The following is a 20,003-nucleotide window of genomic DNA, read 5'->3' as shown; positions in this document are numbered from 1 at the left end:
CTGGAGGTTCTTGACTTGCTGATTGGTTAATCCCTACGTTTCATAACCATATAGGTAGTAGGAGAGGCTTGACGTTGCTCAACTTTGTATTAATATGGAGGTCCTTTAATTTCTATACTGGTCGCAGCGTTTTAAACGCTCCTTTAGCCTAATTGATGCTACTTCTTGTATCTTCTGGAGTATTAACGATGCTACCTATGTAGCAGACTTGTCAGACTTGTTCATTCTCCTGATTGTCTAGGATGAACGCGGCTCTGTTCTGGCTCCTGCTTCATATCTCTTTGGTCTTCTTGACGTGGATCGTGAGCCCGGAATCTGCTGCTCTGCCTTTCAGGTCACCCAAATTAGTTTCCACATCTTTGAAACTGATAGCTGAAAGATTTAAGTTGTCAGCGAAGTCCAAATCCTTCAACTGTTCTGTCGGTCCACACTGGATACCTCTTCTTAGTATTCAATGCATTTTTTCATCACAAGATCTAGCATCATTAGGATCAGAATCGGATAACAAACATCCTTAATAAAATAAAATTCAGGAAACTCAATCGTCAAGAATTACCAGTGTTTTGCCCCAGTGCGGCATGGGCTCATAAGTTGGATACCGCACCTTCCCAAGGCACTGGCCGGCTAGCACGCCGGTAGCGACACGACTGCAAGCTATACATGTGATAAGCACAATGCAGTGCCGACGTACTAGAGGTGCATTACATTTCAACTTGCTAAATTTGCCCTCTCGGGAAAGCACGGCCAAAAGTATCCTTGTTTAATATAAGAGTTGACTGTGAAGGGTTCTAACAGCATATGGACTTGACATGTGTATTGTAATTAGCATACACATTTCGTATTATGTTATTTTCTACGGGATCCCGAACAGTTCCTCATTCTCACGATGCTGTCAAAAGCCTTTTCGAAGTCAATGAATATTACGTAAAACGGGAACTGAAATTGTGTGGATTGCTCCTTGATGATGCGTTAGGCGTTAATCTGGTCTGTACTTGAGTGGTTCTCTCTGAAGCCCGTTTGTTTTCTTCTCCGAGCCTACTACACTCTTACGAAATATATTTTCTATATTATTGTAGAAGTCTTTCTCGTGAACAGTCGAGATTTTCTTCTGAAGACGCGGAGCAAATTTATCTGTGAAACGTAAAGAATTTCACCTTGTTTTTTGACAAGACAAAATCCCAAAAACTTATTATCATGTCTACAGTTACGGACCTTGACAGCATCAGTCTAAACAATAGTTTCATCCATTACTGACCTTTCTTGGGATAAAAAAAGGAGAACGATGCCTCACCAGTCGGTCAGATCTCCTTTGTGCGGCATCTTGATCGGCAGACCCTTCTTCCAGTCCACAGGCAGCTTTTCGAGTTTCCGAACTTTCCTGAACAGCCTTTATTGCGTCGGTGACTATGTTCATCTAAAACTTGGGTCTCGCCCTAAGTTTTTTGATGACTTCAACAATATCCAGCCGTGATGGTGATTTTGAGTTTATAGGGTCCTCTTTATGGTTTCCCAACGGTTCTCCTGATTCTTACACTTCTGTTAACGTGCGGTTCAGGACCTTAGACAAGTGTTCCCTCCATAATTCCAGCCATTCAATTTCGGTCGTCAACAGTTTATCGTCTTTAGACTTCACTGGTTTGCCTCAGGTGAAGAAGGTTCTTGAATGTCTCTTCATGATACTATAAAAGAGTTTTGCTGTCTCCAGTTTTTTTCAGTTGTTTGAAATAGTTCTGGGTGACTGTTGATGAATGTTCGTTTTTCTCACCGAAAGCCCCTCGTGACACCCTGCTGGACTGGTTGAAGTATTTTCTACCGCAGACTTTCTCCTCTCCCAACTTTGCAACGTGGAGACGTACCGTACATATAAATATTTGCATTTCCACTGCTTGCCATGCTTTCTGGCTGACCTACTCTTCCTTGACACATTCCTTCTCGCCCAGTACCTTTTCAAAAGTGGCGATGAATGTTCTTTTCACATTCTTCTATTGCTGGTTCACGTCCTATTCCTCTTCCTCTCACGGGAGCTGCTCGAATCTGTTCTTCAGCTCAACTGACAATTCTTGACGCACCACCTCATCTGTGAGTTTGGAGACATTGTAATTAATCCTTCTGTTTTGACGATGAGTTTGGGTTACAGCAATCTTCAGTCGAAGAGTGGCTTCCGCTAGGTGATGGTTGCAGCCCACAAGAGGGAGGTGCGCCAAGTTTTGTTAATATTGACGTGGTCAGTTTGATTCTCCGAACGATAATCTGGACAAACCCAAGCTGTCTTACGGCAATTTTCATGAGGAATGATAGAACCACCAGTCATTGCTGCATAGTTCCTTCCACCAGTGGCATGCTTTCTCATGATGATGCTCGGGTCGTTGTTATCGTCACCCACCATAGCTTTCATATCTCACATCATGATGAAGATATCCATTTTCTTCACCTTGACCAGGGAATGGTGCAACTTGCCGTAGAACTGGTATTTTTCCTCTTCTTCTGTAACTTTCGTAGGTGCGTAGCACTGCACCACGATGACCGGTGTAACTAACTCTGGATGCAAATCGAGCCACTATGATTCTCACTGAGACAGGATTACACTCCAGGAGGCTCTTTCTTGCTTTGAATGTGAGCAAAATTCCGACTCCCTCGCTGTGTTGTTCGATTTCCTTTCACCCTTCACTTCACCGAATCCATTTTATCTGGTCTCACTTTGACCCAGGATATCTAACTTAATACCTTCTCTTCTTTCTTGTTATCTCCATGATTATTCTTGTCTGTCACATTATCTGCACATTCCATAGTTCTAATCGAGTCTCAGTTTTACGCTGAAGGTCATCTCCACATTATCCGTCCGGTTTATATTTATGATGTTTCAGTAAGTTGTCAGGTTATTAGCGCATAGTATACAAAGCCTGATGAAGGGCAAGCCTCCTGTAACATCCGATTTTCTTTTAGGACCCCTTCCCGATGCCTATGAAGATCCCTCTTCCGCCCAGCAGGCAGTGGGATTCCTGCCTTCTACCCGGGCTCTTGCCTCTTTCACCATCTCCGCCGTTCCGAAGTCCATCTTCACGGCCTTCGAGGGCCTTGAGATCTTCATTCGTAACTCGATGAGCTAAGACCCGTACGATACTACACACAGGATCAGCGTTGTCTGAGACACACATGGGAAGGTTCGCCATCCCTTGAAGTACGGCTGCCTTTGGAGATAGTCTCTGCGAGTATCCGTACTAATAATTGATATTTAAGGCATATGTGTGTAATTTAGTAAGTCATTTATCTAAAACATATTAAATTGCATGTGAACATGATCTTTTAACATCAAGAAATGCTGAAATGTATTAAGAGCAGAGGTATCCGCCACTGACAGTAACGGCGATTGGGAATTAGAAGTGGGAGGGGGGGGGGCACAAACATTTATAGAAAATAATATATATACTTGAGGAATATAGTGAAGTGGGTATGGGATGTAGCCAAACTGATTATACAGTAGCTACAAAATGGTTATTTTTTATGTTTTCTGAGTGAATTTCGACAGAGAATAAAGGTTGACAATTTACCAACTTAACTGCAGTAATAATAGGATTTTTTGTGATTTCGATTCAATACCATACAACAAACTTTCACCAATGGAACAATTACACATGTACGCAATTAAGGTTTTGTGCCATCAGATACTACTGTAATAGCGTTTCCACACGCTTGTGCTTAAGTCTCCACTACTTGCTGAAAAAATGGTTAGTTGCGACGAATAACATTTTTTGCGTATTTTCACTAAGTACTTGTTTAATATTTAAATAAATTAAAGAAAAAAATTAGGCAATAGACAGCAACATTTGTATACGTTAAATTGCTTTTTTTACAATCCCTAGTTTTAGCTGACTAAAATAGAATAAAGATGTAATTTTTTCTCCACAAAGTGGAGAGAGGGGGCGATAGCCCCCCTAATCGCTGCCATCAGCTATTGAAACTAATCTCTCCAATTGTCCTTTTCTTCGCCGAGGGACTTTATGATCGTTTTGCAACCAATAATTATCGCAAGAAAGTTTTATTGAAGATATCTTCATTCTATGATTAATGTAAATATTTTACCAGCTTAAAAAACATGCAGTTCAGGATGTAAACAAATGGTTATCATTAAAGCATCGTGAGTATCTCGACTGAATTCAAAAGGTGGCAATGGTTCTCGAGCTACCGTATGGCTTTCGGACAGGCCTGGTGCAGGACTTTCGAATTGTTTCCCATGGGTGACCTGCGCGTCTGTGAGGATAGGGCGCTATCTACGAAAAAGAGCTAATGAAGACGGCATAAACACCCAGTCCCAAAGCAAGAGAAAATAACCAATGAACCATTCTCCACAAAGTGGAGAGAGGGGACGATAGCCCCCCTAATCCCTGCTATCAGCTATTGAAACTAATCTCTCCAATTGTCCGGTTTTTTTTCGCCGAGGGACATTATGATCGTTTTGCAACCAATAATTATCGCAAGAAAGTGTTATTGAAGATATCTTCATTCTATGATTAATGTAAATATTTTTACCAGCTTAAAAAACATGCAGTTCAGGATGTAAACAAATGGCTACCATTAAAGCATCGTGCGTATCTCGACTGAATTCAAGAGGTGCCAATGGTTCTCAAGCTACCGTATGGCCTCCGAACAGGCCTGGTGCAGGTCTTTCCAATTGTTTCCCATGGGTGACCTGCGCGTCTGTGAGGATAGGGCGCTATCTAGGAAAAAGAGCTAATGAAGACGGCATAAATACCAAGTCCCAGAGCAAGAGAAAATAACCAATGAAGGTTAAAATCGCGAATCGAACCACGGACCCTTTCGACCCAAAGGCCAGCATGCCGACGGTAAATTGACCTGAGAGTTCCTCGGTCTTCTGACTGTCTCCACCAAGTAATTTTTATTTTCTTATCTGCCTTGGTTATTCCTTTTTCTCTTCTGACGGCCAACTGTATACAGTTTTCTCAGGGAGTTTTATATCTGAACCTTTTACGTGATTTACGCATAGATTTTAACCTGATATCATTATTCGAGTTGCCGGAAACTTTTCTTCTTTCATCTTCAATCACGGAGCTGATGACCTCAATGGTACTTAATACTATGCAAATTTTTTTTTTTTTTTTGCTTTACGTCGCACCGACACAGATAGGTCTTATGGCGACGATGGGGCAAGGAAGGGCTAGGAATGGGAAGGAAGCAGCCGTGGCCTTAATTAAGGTACAGCCCCAGCATTTGCCTGGTGTGAAAATGGGAAACCACGGAAAACGATTTTCAGGGCTGCCGACAGTGGGGTTCGAACCTACTATCTCCCGAATACTGGATACTGGTCGCACTTAAGCGACTGCAGCTATCGAGCTCGGTAATACTATGCAATCAATCAATCAATCAATCAATCAATCAATCAATCAATCAATCAATCAATCAATCAATCAATCAATCAGTCAATTAATTACAAAGGAGGGACATCACTATTACGAATTGAACCTCGTTTCTTCAGCGCACAAAGGTAACGTGTTGACCATTACACGTCCACAGCTCTAATGAGAGCAGAGATTTCCATAAAAGCAATAGAATTCAAATGACACCATTCTAAGAACAATGCGTATTGTGAAACACGCTAACCGTATGGCGGTGTATCAGAAACAAGTTTAGGTAAATGGACGAAAGAAAATACAATGCAATCATAATCACTGTAGATAAAGAATAAGGAAGCAGGAAGTAAGTCGAAACTTCAAGATTATATCAGATAACACTAATTGCCGAACCAATCGCTATTCCCTCCCTACGTTCTGAGTAGAAGACCGACCAATCTGAGTAACTGTACTGGTCCCCATTTCTTCTTCTTCTCCTTCCTCCGTTTTTTTCCACATCTGTGGAGCAAAAATTACATCTTTATTCAATTTTAGCCAGCTACAACTAGGGATTGTAAAAAAAATCAATTCAACGTATACAAATCTCGCTGTATCGCACATGTGGATTTGGCCGGATGCCCTTCCTGACGCCAACCCTGTATGGAGGGATGTAATTACTATTGCGTGTTTCTGTGGTGGTTGGTAGTATAGTGTGTTGTGTGAATATGAAGAGGAGAGTGTTGGGACAAACACCCAACCCGGCCGGGAATCGAACCCGGGACCCTCGGAACTGAAGGCTTCAACGCTGACCATTCAGCCAATGAGTCGGGCGACTGTACTGGTCTCCATATTGTGAAGTAAATAAAATAAATAATGTTATTGGCGTTTCGTCCCACTAACTACTTTTACGGTTTTTAGAGACACCGAAGTGCCGGAATTTAGTCCCTCAGGAGTTCTTTTACGTGCCAGTAAATCTACCGACACGAGGCTGACGTATGTATTTGAGCACCTTTAAATATCACCGGACTGAGTCAGGTTAGAACCTGCCAAATTGGGTTGGGGTCAGAAGGCCAGCGCCTCAACAGTCTGAGCCACTCAGCCCGACAATAAACACTTTTTCTTCTCGGCCTTTGTCAACTACTTGGGGTCGGTATTAATGTGGATTAAGACCAGTTTTAAGAACGCATGCTTATTCGGAATCACTATTTCGTACTGTAGTGTGATGTGTTGTGTGTAAATGAAGATATGTATTAAAACGAACGCAAACACTCAGCCCCGAGCTACAAGAATTAACCAGACGCGGTTAGTTAAGGTACATCCCCAGCATTTGCCTGGTGTAAAAATGGGAAACCACGGAAAACCATCTTCAGGGCTGCCGACTATCTCCAGGATGCGAGCTCACAGCTGCGCGCCCCTAACCGCACGGCCAACTCGCTCGGTAATGTATGAATCAGAGGAATGATATGCTAAAGAAGAAAGTTATCTAACTCTCCTGCTATTTCCCGCCAATATTCACACAGGGTGTTATACTCAGTACGCAGCAGTAATCCCATCTATCGGAGTTGAGTGGCAGTATAAGAGACATAGAACATCACAACGAACAATGGTCAACGTAATGTTATTCTTGATCAGTTTTATGAGCTTTCTATATTGGGTCCTTCACATTTAGTTTTCCTCCGACTCTGAAATACCACTCTTATCATAGTCGGTGCGGTAAAACTGTATAAAACATAAATGATCGAAAATTGTATTCTCTATAAATTCTGTTATCTTGCACTTTCCGATAGGACCAATAACATAAGTATTTAAGAATTAAAGTTTAGGCGCCTTCCCCTAAACTACCATTTCATCCTGGGTGAATAAAATTGTTTATACCTTAGACATTACATACAGATTTTCATTAAATTCTATTCACCCATTTTCTCGTGGCTCGGCGCTGATATGGACTTAGCAACAAAAATGCAAATTCATGAATACCTCTGTTATCATTCCCGGTACGGTAAAATGTATAAGACATAAATCATCGAAAATTTAATTCTATATAACTTTAGTTGTGCAGTTATCGATAGGACCACTAATAACATAAATATTTGAGAATGAATATGTAGCCTTTCCCCTAAACTACCATTTTGCTCAGTTCGAATAAAATTATTTATAGCCTAGATTGTAGTGGCTCCTCGACTTTACTTACCGATTTTCATTAAATTATCTTCAGCCGTTTTCTCATAATGCGTATACATACATACATACATACATACATACATACATACATACATACATACATACATACATACATACATACATACATACATACATACATACATACATACATACATACATACATACATACATACATACATACATACATACATACATACATACATACATACATACATACATACATACATACATACATACATACATACATACATACATACATACATACATACATACATACATACATACATACATACATACATACATACATACATACATACATACATACATACATACATACATACATACATACATACATACATACATACATACATACATACATACATACATACATACATACATACATACATACATACATACATACATACATACATACATACATACATACATACATACATACATACATACATACATACATACATACATACATACATACATACATACATACATACATACATACATACATACATACATACATACATACATACATACATACATACATACATACATACATACATACATACATACATACATACATACATACATACATACATACATACATACATACATACATACATACATACATACATACATACATACATACATACATACATACATACATACATACATACATACATACATACATACATACATACATACATACATACATACATACATACATACATACATACATACATACATACATACATACATACATACATACATACATACATACATACATACATACATACATACATACATACATACATACATACATACATACATACATACATACATACATACATACATACATACAGAAATTACGGAAAAGTAAAAAGTGCATATTCCTGTTACTGTGGACACGACCCATACAGAAATACCATTCTTTTTGAATTCTGAGCAATGTACAGACAAAACTCTAATTTTATATATAGAGATTATCATCAGCTTTTTTAATTTTCGCCGCGCTTCGGCTCCAATTGTAATTTTATTTTAATTCATTTGCCTCTCTTCGCTGTTGGGTGTCATTTGTAACTTTACTACTACTACTACTAATAATAATAATAATAATAATAATAACAATAATAATAATAATAATAATAATAATAATAATAATAATAATAATAATAATAACCCGAAAATCCGGGTAATGGGCGCCGGAGTTTTCCAACGGATATCTCAAATTAAAGCAAATGAAAATCCCATCCCAGACCGCGTTCCTGAACTGTAAATCTGGTATGGTATTGTGCCCTACCTAACACCCCCTGAAAAAGACAGGATTCAGGAATGGCATGCCACAAGGATTTCCCCACGAAGAATCGACAAACTAGGGAAAATGTATATATTGAACCCTTTAAATACAAGATGATGGTCTCAATATTCAAATAAACATCTCAAACAATTTACCAAAAGGAATGCACAATAAAATACGATCAGAACAGCATTCATAAAATGTCCCTCCGTCGTAATTACGTAGGCCATCCAGAAATTAAACTTCCCTATTTATTTCCTTGTAAACGTATTTATCCAGGAAACTTGAGCATGCGCGACAGTTGTATGACGTAGCAATCATCTACCGGACGGACAAGTCGTGCCTGGTGTCAGTAGCACAGCAGCAGTGGCTGGTATTCTTTCTCTCGCCGTCTGCGAGGTTTCGCTCTCTGATAAAGTTTCTACGGTAATTGCAATGGGCCATTCAAACAAGAGGCGTGGAATGCTCAGTGTAGATGTTTGTGTTGATCCATGGCAATGCTCGCCCAGATAGGCTCGGCGCTGCAAGAGATCGGCTGGGAGGTGCTTGATCATCCACCGTACAGTCCTAATCTTGCTCACGGTGATTTACATCTTTTCTTGCACCTACAGAAATTCCTGTCCTGCTGTCAGCATTTCCACATGGACGAAGAACTGAAGACGAATTTCACACGCTGGTTCTATTCTCAGGCGGCAGACTTCAACGAAACCGGCATGCAAAACTTGATCCCACGAAATGACAAGTGCCACAATTCGGTGATTATGTCTAAAAATAGCTCCAACGTTGCTGTATCGGGTGACAATACAGTTTTTCATTTAACTATGTTGTCTTTTCCTTTAATTCCTTTTTTCTTTTTTAGTAGGAAAACAATTTCTGGATGGCCCTCGTACTTGATGTCTTAATTCGCAATTTTAACAGGCTCTACCACATATATCATGAGATTCGGGTCGTCGTGTAGATTTATACCACGCTGGATACGTAACAGTTGGCATCACGTTTTACCTGCGTGACTCGAATAGCTTCCGGGGAATCTGTTGATAAGCTGAACTTGAGTTCATTAAACAGTTTACAGACTAATGCCCCAAAATGAGCTATTAGTGTTGGAGGTTAATGGCATAACTGAATGCCGTTAACATCGCACTAAATGAGAACGGGTAGCAACAAACTAATCTCCACACTATGGAGTTAGGTTATACGTAAATGTGTTTGAAAAGCAATATCATGTCACAAGTTAATAACTTTAAGACATAATCACCGTCTGGCATTTACCTGTACTTTTTCACAAAGAAAAATATACTTTATGAGCAACGTCACAACCTCACTCTTTCTGTGCTGCAATATCTTAAGTCCCTTCCTGATTACATGTTCATATTTGTATTCCTGTAGGCTCGGCCACGCCCTCGGTTTGCAGAGCTAGCTAGTGCAACTCAAACGTTCAGTGCATCTCTCCGTGCATAGAACAGTTTTCCATCTGAGACATAAAATAACCCAAGCGCTGAGTAATTCCTTAGTCCCAAAATATCGGTTACACACAATGGCTAGCACAATTTTAGCCACTTACAGATATAATACATAAATAATATACCGCCTGATCTCAGTTAACTACAGCATTTAAATAGATTCTAACACGTATAATATTTAAGCTAATAAAAATATGTCACTTTATAATATACATTGACGGAAGAAATGTCCAAACACCAAGAAGGAATTGTGCTAGATTAACGAACGTTGGTAGGCGTGTTTATACATCTGAAAAATGATGTTGATTCAAATGTCCCGCAAATTGCATTAACGTGCCTCTACAGTAGCGGCCCCATGACAGTGCACATTAGATATGTTTCAATATGGGCTGTACTGTGTGAGAGCGTTAGTTACCTGTGAGATTGGACGGAGTGACAGTGAGTGGATCAAGAATGCCTTTACGACGACGAAGAGGCCAGTATCAACAGTTCACTGCGGTTGAACGAGGTCGTATAAAAAGGCTACGTGAATGTGGAGTTTCCTTCCGCGCTATTGCAGAACGACTTGTCAGGAATGTCTCCTCTGTGCATGCGTGCTGGCAGGAATGGTCATGAGAAAGTACGCTCGCAAGAAGACCGGGCTCTGGACGTCCCCGTGGCACCATCGAGAGGGAGGACCGCCGTATTCGGCGTATGGCTGTGGCGCAGCGGACTGGGTCTACATCAGCTGGTGCCAGTGGTGACCGTGTATTGGTTAGAAGGAGGCCAGGTGAGCGCCTGCATTCCACCTGTCTGCGGCGTCGACACACTGGACCTACACCGGAAGTTCTGGTCTGGGGAGCAATTTCCTATGACAGCAGGAGCACTCTCATGGTTATACTACGCACCCTGACTGCAGATATGCAAGTCCATCTGGTGATTCGACCTGTTGTGATGCCATTCATGAACAGCATTCCCGGGGGTGTTGTTCAGCAGGATAATGCACGCCACTATGCCGCTGTTGTAACTCAACGTGCTCTACAGAGTGTCGACATGTTGTCTTGGCCTGCTCGATCCCCGATCTGTCCCCAATCGAGCATGCGTGGGACATCACTGGACGACAACTCCAGCGTCATCCAAAACCGGCATTATCCGTCCCTGTGTTGACCGACCAAGAACAACAGGCATGAAACCCATCCCACAAGCTGACATCCGGCACCTGTACGACACAATGCATGCTCGTATTCATGCCTGCATTCGACAGTCAGGCCATTACTCCGGTTATTAATGGACCAGTATGGCACATTTTTATGGCTTTTCTCGCGCGGATATTAACCTGTAGTCTTGTACCTGTTTTTTGTTTTTTTTTGCTAGTTGCTTTACGTCGCACCGACACAGATAGGTCTTATGGCGACGATGGGACAGGAAAGGGCTAGGAGTGGGGAGAAAGCGGCCGTGGCCTTAATTAAGGTACAACATTTGACTGGTGTGAAAATGGGAAACCACGGAAAACCATTTTCAGGGCTCTTGTACCTGTAATCAATTAAATATGTTACCTCGACAAATATATTGCCAACATTTCCGTATTCTACATTCCTTATTTCATGCTGTTCGGATATTTTTTCCGCCAGTGTATACATCAGTCGTAATTCATAGCGGCTAAATTTCATAAATTTAGAGGTTGTAATATGAACAAGTTACAATGTAAAGAGTTCCAATAGAACTGGTGCTACCAACCGAGTGGCTGCGTGATTTTGGTCACGAAGCTGTCAGCTTGCATTCGGGAGATGGTGGGTTAGAACCGCACTGTCGGCAGCCTTGAAGATAGTTTCCCGTGGTTTCCCATTCTCACACCAGTCAAATGTTGGAACTGTATCTTAAGGCTACGGCCGCTTCCTTCCCACTCATAGACCTATCCCATCGTCGCCATAAGACTTGCCTGTGTCGGTGCGACGTAAAACAAATTGTAAAATAAAAATAATTAAAAAAGGAACTGATGCCTGACTTAACAGGTTGGCTGTCATTCCTCCACTTGACGGTCTAGTTGTTCAAAGAAGTTGAATGATACGTTCAACTCACATAATTCTTAAGCACACACAACATGCAGGTTGGGTGAACTTACGCCCTTCAACACGGCACACGAGGATATTTAGTGATAGAAAAACTTCCACCTACTTCAAATGACAACCGGACGGGTCGTTCTTGCTGCAGAAGATTTTATTTCTTTCTCCAAGCTGCTTTATGTCCCACCGACACAGATAGGTCTGAGTGGACCCCGTTCCAGCCCTCGTACCACTTTTCAAATTTCGTGGCAGAGCCGGGAATCGAACCCGAGTTGGCTGCGTTGTTTGAGTTATGTAGCTGTGAGCTTGCATTCCGGAGATGGTGAGTTCGAATCCCACTGTCGGCTTATTCCCATTTTCACAAAAGCATGGCCGCTTCCTGTCCTGTCCTGTCCTATACCAGTGATTACTTGCAGTAGTTTTTAACCTAAGATGATAATGATTATTGAACAGTAGCGGCCGACCCATAAGTACTCCCGAACGGTGTCCTCCCTAGAGAACGAAAGTTTTTTTATGTCCTCTTGATATTTGAATATAAAACTGGACTCGAATAATGCTAAGAAAATTACATTTCATCTTAAAACTGTAAATTCTCATAATAAGGAAGACTGTTGGGCAATACCAAACCTAGGTGAGTGACAAGGGGCAAGGAGGAAGCACGCCGGTCGATTATTTCGGTGGGAGGAAGGATGGGGGAGGAGGATTTAGGCTCGGCAGACTCCGTAGGACAAATCCTCTACGAACATGTACCAGCCATGTCTGCATATAATGACATTAAATAATTCATGACCTTGTTTGCCCTATTTTTAATTATATTTGAAGACGAAAAATAACAATAATGAATGCTAATGAAATCACCGGGCGAGTTGGCCGTGCGGTTAGGAGCGCGCAGCTGTGATCTCGCATCCGGGAGATAGTGGGTTCGAGCCCCACTGTCGGCAGCCCTGAAGATGGTTTTTCGTGGTTTCCCATTTTCAAGCCAGGCAAATGCTGGGGCTGCACCTTAATTAAGGCCACGGCCACTTCCTTCTCATTCTTAGGTCTTTCCTGTCTCATCGTCGCCATAAGACCTATCTGTGTCGGAAGGCTTGAATGAGTGCAGTGATACTGGTCTCTATTATTATTATTATTATTATTATTATTATTATTATTATTATTATTATTAACAAATACATCGCAAATGGGAAATTTGAAAAGTGGTACGAGGGCTGGAACGGGGTCTACTCAGCCTCGGGAAGTCAACTGAGTAGAGGTGGGTTCGATTCCCACCTCAGCCATCCTGGAAGTGGTTTTCCGTGGTTTCCCACTTCTCCTCCAGGCAAATGCCGGGATGGTACCTAACTTAAGACCACGGCCGATTCCTTCCCTCTTCCTGGTCTATACCTTCCAATCTTCCCATCCCCCCGCAAGGCCCCTGTTCAGCATAGCAGGTGAGGCCTCCTGGGCGAGGCACTGGTCATCCTCCCCAGTTGTATCCCCAGACCCATTATCTCACTCTCCAGGACACTGCCCTTGAGGCGGTAGAGGTGGGATCCCTCGCTGAGTCCGAGGGAAAAACCAACCCTGGAGGGTAATCAGATTAAGAAGAAGAAGAAGAAGAAGAAGAAGAAGAAGAAGAAGAAGGGACTGTGAAAACATATCGGACATCTGTTTCTACTACCGCTTCTTTCTCTGTGCCTTCTATCGAAGACATCAATGATTTCGCATTATCAAGGAAATTCATCACGAAATATATTTCGAATACTTTTGAACTACAAGGATAGAATTACTTTTCTTGTTGTTATGCCGTAGTATTTTCGTAACTCTGCAAAGCTTAAGGAGGAGAGGCTAGTGGTTTCTAGTGGTTTTCAAGCAGTGGTAATCCTATTCAACTGTTGGCAACACTGGTCAAAATTGCATGTAAAATATATCAGCACGCATCAAGGGTTGTCCAAACAATTATGGAATAAGCGGGCATATGTAGACTTTTGCTGCTGTCTTATTGACAGGTTTTACATATTTTCTTCGAGGAGACCGAATTTTCTGTATTTGTTTTATTTTCGTTACGAGTGTGGATAGACCCGTTATGTACTCCAATCCCTTCTGTAGCTTCCTTTTCTTGATGTATATGAACTGTTATTTCCTTTTTTGTACCAAAGTTCGAATTACTTTTTCCGTTGCAAAATATCTATTCCATTAATTGGAGCATGCCTTGTTATTTATTATACTATATGGTATGCGGGCAGTTTAAAGAGTTCTTACACGTCCTTGTCTCTGTCTGGCCTCTCCTTCCTGTATACAAAACAGACCTTGACACTACAAACACATGTACAGTACAACCTTGAAAGTCTGCGATCGTGTGTACTTGTAGGTACCGGTATCAGCCTCAGGAACAATCCATCGTAATTTACAGGCATCGTTATAATGAGCTAGCTGAATTCTCAGAACTTTTTCTATTGATTTTACATCGCACCCGCTCAAGATATGTCTTATGGTGACGATGGGATAGGACAGTGCTAGGACCGGGAAGGAAGCGACTTTGGCCTTATTTAGGTACAGAAAAGTGAACATGCGAAAGCAAGGAAAACTATATTTATGGCTGCTGGCAGTGGGATTAGAACCCACCACCTCTCGAATGCAAGCTCATAGCTTCGTGAAACGAAACGCGCAACCGATATACTCAGTGAGAACATATAACTGTTAATAATAATGTTATTGGTTTTCTTCTTCTTCGTCTTCTTCTTCCACTGCTTTTCCCACAACCTGGTGGAGTCACGAGTGGGAACAACGGCCCTGTTTTACGGCTAGATGCCTTCCTGAGACCAGCCTTGTATGAAGGTAATGAAATGAAATGGCGTATGGCTTTTAGTGCCGGGAGTGTCCGAGGACAAGTTCGGCTCGCCAGATGCAGGTCTTTCAATTTGACACCTGTAGGTGACCTGCGCATCGTGATGAGGATGACATGATGAAGACGACACATACACCCAGCCCCCGTGTCAGCGAAATGAACCAATTAAGGTTGAAATTCCCGACCCTGCCGGGAATCGAACCCGGAACCCCTGTGACGAAAGGCCAGCACGCTAACCATTTAGCCATGGAGCCGGACTGTATGATGGTATACTCCCTCGATAAGAGTACAACGTTTCTCTTTCACCCCTGTTGATACTGAAGGTAGTGATTATTAGTTATTTCCTAACTGTTGGCTTCGAGTCAGTGTTGCTAACCGTACAGTTTAGTTACCATACTTGCCGATACGACGTCTTACAGTTGCTGTTAATACAGTCATGATTTATATCGTGATTTGCGAGAATTGCATATTGCCACTGCCGTATTGTTAAAATCACTAGTGTTACATTTGCGGGTATAATGAAAGCATATTTTCTTTTTCTGTGGGATTGTAAATCTATTTGGGTATTACCAGGTAAATAGAATTGTGGCATGTTCGAATGATGCATTTAATAACGTAGTAGGTGTGAAATGACAAACGACCGGGCGAGTTGGCCGTGCGGTTAGGGGCGCGCGGCTGTGAGCTTGCATCCGAGAGATAGTGGGTTCGAATCCCACTGTCGGTATCCCTGAAGTTGGTTTTCCGTGGTTTTCCCATTTTCACACCAGGCAAATGTTGGGGCTGTACCTTCATTAAGGCCACGGCCGCTTCCTTTCAACTCTTAGGCCTTTCCTATCCCATCGTTGCCATAAAACCTATCTGTGTCGGTGCGACGTAAAGCCACTAGTTAAAAAAATGACGAACGCAGCATTTTAATAATTACGGTCTTATTCCGTCCAATACTTACATATAGAATTCGATTAGGGTGTCTAAGGGCCGGTTCTACCATCTCCAGGTAAAGTAGCAGGTAATTTGCCCTCCGCGTAAAATGATATTTCCGTCCGACCATTCCCGGGTAACGCTGTCGGCAGCATAAATCGTAGTTACCTGGCGCGTAAATTATCGGCCTCTCGAAGCTGCCGATAAACCTTTACCTGCCGGGCAAGTCTTGAGAGCTGAAAACTGTTTATTGTATTTGAAGCTCCTTGCATCTTGTTATCTCAAGTTGTTGATAAAAAAACAAGATACAGCTACAGCATTCGGGATCGGTATTGCATTGCAGTAAGTAAAAACTCAGCAGGATACACTAATTTAAGATTGTATATCATGGTATACGTAATTTTGTTTCGTAATTCCATATGATTTTAGGTTAGCAGGTTTTAATCATGGATGAGCTTCTTGAGATTGTTGTGATCTTGTTGATGATTATGATGACGATGAACAATTAGTAGGCTACCAATTAGGCGTCCCCTACGCCGGATACGAGAGAGACCAGATCATTTCTGTATCTGGACTGACGCCGAGTTTTTTTGCAGATTCAGGCTTACAAAGCCGACTGTGCTCTACCTATTGGGATTAATTGAAGATGAACTACGAAACGCCAGTGATCTGCAAGAACTCATCCGAAAAGGAAAGCAACAATAACTCTATAAATATCAGTTCAGTTCAAATGGAAATAAATTTAGTTATCAACGTAACTTAACCTAAGATTGTTTTGTCACGACTTTCGTACGGTTTGCAGACTTAGCCTTTGTGTATACTTATTGACACGCCATATGTACATGTAATATAATTTGCTTGTGTGCATAATTACAGCATGGCAAATAATAGCAAATTTCAAGAAGGGAGCTATTTTTTTTGCTAGTTGCTTTACGTCGCACCGACACAGATAGGTCTTATGGCGACGACGGGACAGGACAGGGCTAGGAGTGGGAAGGAAGCGGCCGTGGCCTTAATTAAGGTACAGCCCCAGCATTTGCCTGGTGTGAAAATGGGAAACCACGGAAAACCATTTTCAGGGCTGCCGACAGTGGGATTCGAACCTACTATCTCCCGAATACTGGATACTGGCCGCACTTAAGCGACTGCAGCTATCGAGGTCGGTAGAAGGGAGCTAAATGATTTACACAAGGCAAACACGGTTATAGTAATGCGTAGGCCCCTATATCAAATTAAAGGCACAAATATATTTTATTCAATTGAGTGAGGGTGAGTAAGAGTGTGTGTATTTCCTTAATTCTTCATTTAGCTTGAAAACCGACTTAATTATGAATAGCTTGATTGATCATGTATAATCAGTTACTTGGGTAAGGGAACCACCAGGGTTACTTTGTTGATGGTTATGTCTCGTGATTTCAGAATGTAACTAGTCAAGTTGGCAGCAGCGATGAGCCATTAAAGGAAAGACAATAGAGCGGCGATATTTGCCTTTTATTATATAGCGTTATTTGAGGAGTACTTTACTGGCATGTATTCACTATTGCGTATTTCTGTGGTGGTTGGTAGTGCAGTGGGTTCAGTGTTGCCAACTCACGAACACGAAAAGTAGCTAAACTGTATTAAAAATATAAAAGTGGCTAAAATTACAGACTGAAGTAGCTTTAAAAGGCTAAGTGAACTCTCCCAATTATTGAAAAAGATGGTCTCCTGGTCCTGTCTTCGTCTCCAACACCCCTACTAGAGGCAGCAGAAAATACAGTAGCAGTAATAAGCCCCCACGAAAGAGTATATTGCTGTGGTGTCTACTATTTTAAACACATTTGTAGGGAGTTTGTATGAATGGCTGCAGCTATTGGTTCTTCTGGGGCCAAACCGTACAAGCAGAATGGCATCTAATGTTTGAGCCGTCATTTTTTTTATTTTTTATTCTACAACATTAACGTAACTAACGGCACGTCCTGCATCAGTGTTTGCATATGATATAGTCTTAATAAAGGAAATGCCCAGAATACAAGTTCTTGATAAGGATTTTCTTCACTATCATCTACCTCAACAAAAAACTCTATTGTATTCAAGTATTTTGCTATTTGGTGTAAGTAATACAGTATTTTCCCACTGGTTTGCCAGTAAGTCTATATTATCAGAAACAACATCAAGGTCGCGTGCGAACATTATTATTATTATTAATTATTATTATGCTATTTGCTTTACGTCGCACCGACACAGATAGGCCTTATGGGATAGGAAAGGCCTAGGAATTGGAAGGAAGCGGCCGTGGCCTTGATTAAGGTACAGCCCCAGCATTGGGGCCTGGGTGAAAATGGGAAACTACGGAAAACCACCTTCAGGGCTTCCGACAGAGGGATTCGAACCCACTATCTCCCGGATGCAAGCTCACAGCTGCGCGTTCCTAACCGTACGGCCAACTCACCCGGTATTATTATTATTATTATTATTATTATTATTATTATTATTATTACCGGTTTTTTTTGTGGTAGGTAGAGGTGAAAGAAGGTGCGGGTGTGAACGGGTCTCAAACTACGAAATTAAAGTTAATGTAAAATTTAACAAGGTTATATTCTCTTTCCAAAATTCAGAAATAAAACGAAAGACAGGTACAGAGTAGCAAGGCAATAAAAGTACAATTACAATATTTACAGGATTTGGGCTTCGAGCCCCAACCTCATAATTCTTGAGCAATTAGCCCAGTTTTACCCCAAACACAAGTTTCAACAGAGGGGCAGAAAACCCCATTCATGCCTAGGAGCACTTGCTCCAAATTACACAGTAAGGCCTCCTTGAGGCGCGCAGAAAACAAAATTTTCAAGAAAGAGCAACTTGCTCTCAAATTTTAGGCCTGTCAAAGGCCACACCTAATTCCACCTTTAAGCTGTCCTCTAAGGACATATACACAGGGGTAAAATACCCAACCTACTGAGGTCTATTAAATGAGAAGAAGGTTAATTACATGACCTCTAAAATAACAATTTGAGAGGAGGCGATCAGTACTCCTAATGCATTTGTTTTAAAACCAAATCTGGCTCTAGGCCACTAATGCAAGGGCTAATCCCATACTACAGAGGTGACTTTAGAAAAGAACAATTTACATTACATTAAGGAAGAATCGGTTGTGAGAAATAAGTTCACCTCAAAACAAAATGAGTGGTTGCTCGAGAGGGTTAAGCACTCTCTATCCCAATATGTAGCTTTAAAAGATAATAGATGCTAAGAGTAGTTACATTTTAGGAAAAGGTTACATGGTAGAAACGCTTCGGACCCGCCCCGAGAGTTAAACTGCTGAGCTAGCAAGAAAAGAAGTTATTAAAAGGCCATTACCTTGGAGTAGAACTGCTCCCCGAAGAAGGAGGCGCTTCCCGCCCCCTGCTATGTACTTTACACACTGAAAGATGGTACTGAAGTGGCGCAGAGACCCTAAAATCAGCAGTTTATATACTCTCTCGGAAAGTTCGAGGCGTTTCAGGAAGGAAAACACCCGCCCACAATCATTTTATTGGTGGATAAAGAAAACCCCTACACAATATGAAGAAGAAACACATTATTGGTGGAAAATTAATTAAAGAAATTCGGGATTGGCTAGATTCAAAACAAGGGGAAAGAAAGGGTTAATATTGCCAACTTAAACAATGACTGAAAGAAATTTAGCAAAGAACAAACTTTTGAAATTAAATTTTCTCCAAAAAAACAGTTCTTTCACTTCGCACTAGGGTGCACCGTTGTAGTTCTTCAGTAGTGTCCTCTAGAAGAGAATGTTCACACTTCTTACTACAAGCAAAACAAAAATACATCGAAAACAACACAGTTCAGAAACTTCAAAATTTCCAAGTAGTGGCATCTTCAGGGTAACTTAAAAATTAACACATAAGACAAAGTTCAGACTTCTTCCAGTAGAGGAGTTTCAAC

This window comes from Anabrus simplex, chromosome 3 (genome assembly GCF_040414725.1).
Source record: "Anabrus simplex isolate iqAnaSimp1 chromosome 3, ASM4041472v1, whole genome shotgun sequence".
Lineage (NCBI taxonomy): Eukaryota > Metazoa > Arthropoda > Insecta > Orthoptera > Tettigoniidae > Anabrus > Anabrus simplex.
The sequence above is the reverse complement of the archived record's forward strand: the minus strand, read 5'-3'. Positions refer to the sequence as shown.